The sequence below is a fragment of the Heterocephalus glaber genome, unplaced genomic scaffold, assembly GCF_053883595.1.
Source record: "Heterocephalus glaber isolate CG9 unplaced genomic scaffold, H.glaber_assembly_v1.0 deba00001613, whole genome shotgun sequence".
In the NCBI taxonomy this organism is placed as follows: domain Eukaryota; kingdom Metazoa; phylum Chordata; class Mammalia; order Rodentia; family Bathyergidae; genus Heterocephalus; species Heterocephalus glaber.
This window is the reverse complement of record NW_028258384.1, coordinates 35,821,678-35,828,090: the sequence shown is the minus strand read 5'-3', so window position 1 is coordinate 35,828,090 and position 6,413 is coordinate 35,821,678. Positions and strand designations below refer to the sequence as shown.

The window sequence follows — 6,413 nt, the reverse complement described above, 5'->3', positions numbered from 1 at the left end:
CAAAGAGTACATTTTGTAGGAAGCATAGAAAACACAGTACATAGAAGCACTTAGAGATCTTTACACCCAAATCTAAGTGACAATAATAGAATGAAGGCTACTCCATAGGCTTTGATGAAGTGCACATCCAGGACCAAATATTTTAGTGAGTCTTGCTTCAGTCTTGTACTGATTACTTTCTGGAAACATATTGGCTATCTTTCAACAGATATTATGTAAAATATTAGTCATGAATGGTAATTTAAAACAAAATTTGACTAGTAAATGGATCAAAAACAAGATGATCATATGGCCCAAACTGGCTCTATACAACTTTGGTATAGGTAACATTTAAGTGAATCATCAAATCACCATAAAAATTCACATATTGATTGCTTCTCGACCTTTTGGCTAAGATCAAGTGTAGTATCTGTTCTTATCAGTTTAAAACTTTACATATTGAGGTCCAGTCAAAGGCCAAATTATACTGTATTTTATTAAAGGTAATTCATGAAGGACTTTGAAATAGTTTTAAATTATAATACTTAAGTTAAAACAAGAAGTATATTTTGTAGATAGCAACGTGTAAACAAATAATTCATAAGTCTTTTCAATGGATTCTGAATCTTCTGGTTCTGCATTTGGAAGCAAACTTTGGAGACTTGGGTCATGATTGGTATTCCCTCTTTGGACTGGACTTTAGGGGAAAGTATGAGAAAAATCCTGCTTATTGCCTTAATCTGGGGGTGGCAACTGTAACTGCAATACTTGCCAGACTCAGCTAAGAAATCATAAAAATGTAAAGGAATTTTTCTGTCTTATTGATTTGGTCCATGGTGAGTGGCCCACAACAGCTTGAATTTAAGAGCAGTTATTATTCATCATATACCTCTGCCCTGCTAAAAATATCATACTTGAGAAACCATAACTTTTGAAATGTAGTTTTTAAATGCACATTATCTTTCAATAATACTCTACTAGAGAATATTGTGTGCAGTTTGATGATGAATTAGGAATATATACAGTTGGTTAACACTATAAGCCATGATCAGTATTGAAAATAGTAGTGAAATCCAACTTTGAAGTATAGAATACCTATGAGTAGTTATTTAGAGAAGACTGTTAATGACAGGGAGACTCTTATTTTAAAGAAAAGTTAGAGATTGGATCAGGTTGCAGATTATAAATCAATTAATCTGTTTAGCTGGACCTAGAGAGTTTAAATATTAATTGTAGCCATAAACAGTGAGCCTTTCACCAGGGTCATATGACCTTCTTTTTAATATGTATTTAAAATGAATAACACTAATTATAATCATTCACACATCTAAGTCTAAGAGATTCTTAAGTTCTGTTGAGATTAAAGTTTTGCTATGAAGATCTTTTAAAAAAAATCTTGTCATCTACTTCTGTAGTTATAAAAACAGCACAAAAGAAAAGCCAATAATAATAATAGATGTGGCCAATCACATCATTTCAGAGAAGTGGGAGTGCAATGTTCAAGTAGGTACACTTTGGTAAGATGGAGGAAGTGAAACAAAATGAGGGGCTTTCAGAACTAGAAATAAGAAGGACTCAGTTTTACATAGTACAGTGTGAAAGTTATTTGCCCTAATACTACACAATCTTTTTGTAATACTTCCTCAATTCAATTAATTTCCTCAACAAATATAGCCTTGAATTTGAATTTTCAAAAAATATTAAATTTATCCACTTTTCTTCCTCTTAGTTTTACTTTTTGTGATGGTATACTAGCCAGCTATATCATCTTTAAACACAATGTCTGACACTAATTTAAAGGAGAAAAGGTTAGATTTGGCTTGTGGTTTCAGTCCATGGTCATCTGGCTCCAAAATAGAAAAATTATGGTAGATTTGGTGGAACAATGATGTTTAGTTTATGGGCACTGGGAAATATTGCAGGGGAGGAGTGATTGAATGAAAGAGATGAAAGACCAGACAAGCCACAAGGTCATGCCTCCATGACCCACCCAGACACACCTAGTAGTGTGTTCCATCAATACTTAAGATGGATTTCAAAGCCAATCCAGTTGAAACTCAACCCTAATCACCATATTTTACTTATTTTCAACTTCCTACCCCAATACATCTTCTTAATTCATACTTACTTTCCCTCTCCAAATAAAAACAATAGCAAATTCATAACTCCACATAACATAATGTACCTATCCTGTGTACAACCAGAAAGAAAATAATTCCTTCTTCCAAAGTTTCAAAAGTTCCAGTATTTTTCAAAAGTAGAAACCTGAGTCTCTTCTGACACTCAAGGCAAACTCTTAGCTGTAAGCCTCTATAAAAATAAGGATCAAGTTATATAATCTCAAGGTACAATGGCACAGGGTAAAAATTCCCATTCCAAAAGGGAATAATAGAGATTTAGAAAAAAAATCAGACCACAGCAATATTGAAACTCAGTCCTTTAGCTCCATATCTGGCATCTAGAGTATATTCTCATAAAAAGTAAACTCTATAGAGCTTGGGCACCCCCACTGCTATACCTTGCCAAATATAGCCCACACTGCCCTATTTTTGGATTGTCTTTACTTATTCTCTGAAGCTTTCCTCAGCAAATATTCCACATTCTTAGCATCTCCAACTTCCTGGGGTCCCCAATGGACCTCTGACTCAAGTTCTACAGCTTCATGCACTACCCTCTCAGCAGCTTCTAGCCTGGACTTCCAGGCCTTCCTTTGAAGTCTGAATGCAAACCTTTCTGTCCCACAGTTCTTGCATTCTGTATGCCTGTAAAAACAACATTACATGACCAACGCCAAGGCCTACTGTTGCAGAAGCACTACCCAGGCCCCCTTGCACCATGGCTGCAGCAACCTTTAAGTACCTGGATGGTTGCACATGGTGAAATGAATGCTAGAAAAAACTAATTCCTTAGATGGCCCTTCTTCAGAAGGAATCCTAGGAACTCTCTTCTCAAAAGGTTTATATTTTGCACATTTTGGTCTGTGATGTGCAGTATCTTGCTGATTCTTGAGATGCTCTCAAGACATATTTCTTCTTGTTCCTGTAACAAATAATTGTTTTCTTTTAAATGATATTAATATCTTCAGTAGCCACACCTTTTTTGGCCTCAACTTTACATGTAGTTCCATCTGGGACAAAATCTAAGTGTTTTGCAAATTTTCCTGCTTTCTATTTTACCCAATTGTCACTGTAAATCTGGCTAAAATAATCCAACAATACCCATGCTTTAGCCTGAATTTGGGGCTGTCTTGAAATTTTTTTTTGCCAAATTAATTAGCTTGGTACCCTTAATCTCAGTCTCTTGCAAAGTCTCAAGACATGGGGAAAATGCAGTAAAATTGTCTGACTGGGTAAAACGCATAACTTCTAGTTCAACTGTCAATGGAGTCCTTTATTCCCAACTGAATTATCCTGAACCTGGCCTTTACTATCTGCATTCATATCAGCTTTGTGGCCTTCTGAGCTCTAATCAGAATCACTCATCAAACTCTGTTTATAGTATCCTAGGGCTTCTGTAACACACATGTCCAAACCTTTCTAAACTTCTCCATGTACAAATTTCAAAGGCTTTTAAACCACATGGTCAGGTATAGCCACAGCAATTATCCCACTTTTCTTGTACCAATTTTTTGTATTAATAAGTTTTCCAGTCTGCTGGACACAATACCCACAACTTAAATGAGGAACAACTTATTTGATTCATATTTTCAGTCTATGATTTGCTGATTCTAAGGCAGAAACATCATGGTGGAGCAAAAAATGCTTAATTCATGCCAGCTGGGAAGCAGAGCATGGGAAGACTGCCACAGTGCACTGGCAAAGGATGAGACATAGGCCTCAATGTAACCTAACCAGACACACCTAGAACTGTGCTCCATCAATCCCTAGAGTAGATTCTAAATCCCATCAATTTGAAATTCCACCCTAACAACCACAGATGATTAATATTTGTATCCACATCACTGGGTAATGAGATGCTCAGATATTTTGTCACACATGTTGTGTACATTTGTCCAGGTGTTTTTGGATGAGACTAACATTTTAATTGGTATGTGGAGTAATGTATATTACCTTACCTAATGTGGGTGGGCCTCTTCCACTCAGTTGAAGGCCTAAATAAAGTGAAAGTGCTGATCATCATACAAGCAAAATAGCATTGCTTCTAAAAGCCTGATTGTTTTCCAAGTGAGACACTGGTTTTTCTTGCTTTTAGACTCAAGTGGAAACACCAGTGCTTCCTGTTTCTTCTGATTCTCCAGTATACCACTTTCTACACCAGGAAGTCCACTGGGACTCAGCTTGTTTATTTTGGGGGGTTTTTGGTTTTGTTTTATTTTGTTTGTTCGTTTGTTTGTTTGTTTTGGTACCCATGATCTAACTCGGGACCTTGCACTTGCAAGGCAGGCAGTGGCACCACTGAGCTAAATCTCTGGCCCTCAGCTTGCTTATTTACAGCACCAATCATGTTTCTCTCTCTCTCTCTCTCTCTCTCTCTCTCTCTCTCTCTCTCTCTCTCTCTCTCTGTGTGTGTGTGTGTGTGTGTGTGTGTGTGTGATCCTTGGTCTACAGTGGATGCATATTGAGGCCATACTCTTAAGTGAAATAAATGATAGAAAGTGCTCTCTTCTTTCTAAATTCAGACCTTCCATTTCTTCCTATATATCTAACATCTCTAACCTTTTTTAGTTAAACAAAACCATTGCTTAAGTCTTCTCTGCATCCCAACCACATATCACCCCATCTCAACTCCCTCCCTATTCTCTTTTTCATCAGTGCATTTCACACGAACCTATGAGTATCTGTGCTATTAATGCTTCATTGCTCACTTGTTACTTATCCTAAAATTAGACTTCTGTCCCCAACAAATGAAACTAGCTTTTAGGAATTCTTTGCTAATCATAAATTTATCAATATGAATTCTAGGAACAAGTAATACTATAAAACCAAGTGTAATGTAGGAAGTGGACACTGATGGGCTATTATCATGAAAAGTTTGGACAACAAGGGGAGGAGAAGGAATAAAATTTAGTGGGAGATACCAAGGTTGATAGACACTTGTGTTTCAATGGGAAAAACTTGAGTAAGTCTGCTGTTTGAAATTAAAAAGCAATTAGAGAGAAAAATCAAATAACGGACAGGATGATTAATAAAGAAAGTACCGGGGAAGTTGAAAGGGGAAAATAATTTAAAAATACTTAGGAATACCTCTTCTTATAAGCACAGAGTGAAAAAATTAATGGAATACCTGGGATATCTGTCACTATTCCTCTACTCAGAATATGTGATCTTTTTATCCCTGTCACCACAGGAGTGAGTGAATCCTAGAATTGAGGGAAATTTTGAATACCAATTACATTTTCCAATAGAAATAAAGCTCTAAATCCTGACTTGGAATAATTAAAAGACAGAATAATTATTGTTCTCTTCAGGTACATTACAGAAATAAATAGGCTTTTAAAAATCCGGTTTATAAATCAAATCACTAGTTATTGTACTGTTTCTATGTAGAAACTATCTAGCTTCTCTAAAACTCATAGTATCCAGAGGGAGAACTGCCTATCTGATAACTACAAGGTTGTTCACCTATTTTCACTTATTTCAGGGATATTACCATTAGAAAAAAACAAACAAATTTGCTAACTCACACAGAGAAACAGCTTTCAAATTAACTTCCAAACCACAAAAGAAAACCAGCCATACTGATTTGTAACTACACTTTAATTTAACCCCAAAGTGGCACCACTTATCTTGTTTAGATTTTTTTTACTCACCAGTCTGGACTCCAAATGAGTCTTCTCTCTTACTGAAGCCAATTTCATCTTCATAGTAGAAATGTTTTCAACCTCTGAGAAACTGCCAGAAATGAATTACAGGCTGTGAAGACAATATCCAAGATAGTTTCCAAAGATTCTTTGAACAATGGTAGCCACTTCAGAGTAAGTTTATAAACCCCCAAAATATCACTTAGAGGGCAGAAAAAATTATTCTGTTAAGTTCTGATGTTTTTGTTTGAAATATTTTTTGAATCATAGACTATTTATGACATATACTAGTTGTCTTTTCATTTTTGTAAGTACAAGAGCTGAGAACTGTGAATTTTTGCCATATATATATTCACATTTGGAGCCTTGAAAAGGTTGGTACTTATTGAAACTTTTAGATTGATAATATGAATGCATGTTTTCTTTTTTTTCCCCATTAAGTTTATTGGTACATTTTCGGTATAAAATACAGTTACATTCATCACTGGGATCTTGTACCTTTACATGAGTATCTTGGTTCTTATTTTTTTCCCCTTCCCTTGCACTCCCTTCACTCCCTCCACACTTCCCTATTTGCAAAGACCTTCTTTCCACTTTTTTCCCTCTTCTCATATTTTTTCCTTTCCCTTTTTTCCCTTCCCTTACCCCTCCCAATTCCCCTGGTCTTTTAGAC

General features: G+C 35.8%; 1 pseudogene; it reads left to right on the top strand.

The window, feature by feature from the left end:
* The first annotated feature begins 370 nt into the window (after positions 1 to 370).
* Positions 371 to 491, top strand: LOC147822554 (U2 spliceosomal RNA; annotated as a pseudogene).
* The last annotated feature ends 5,922 nt before the right edge of the window (positions 492 to 6,413 follow it).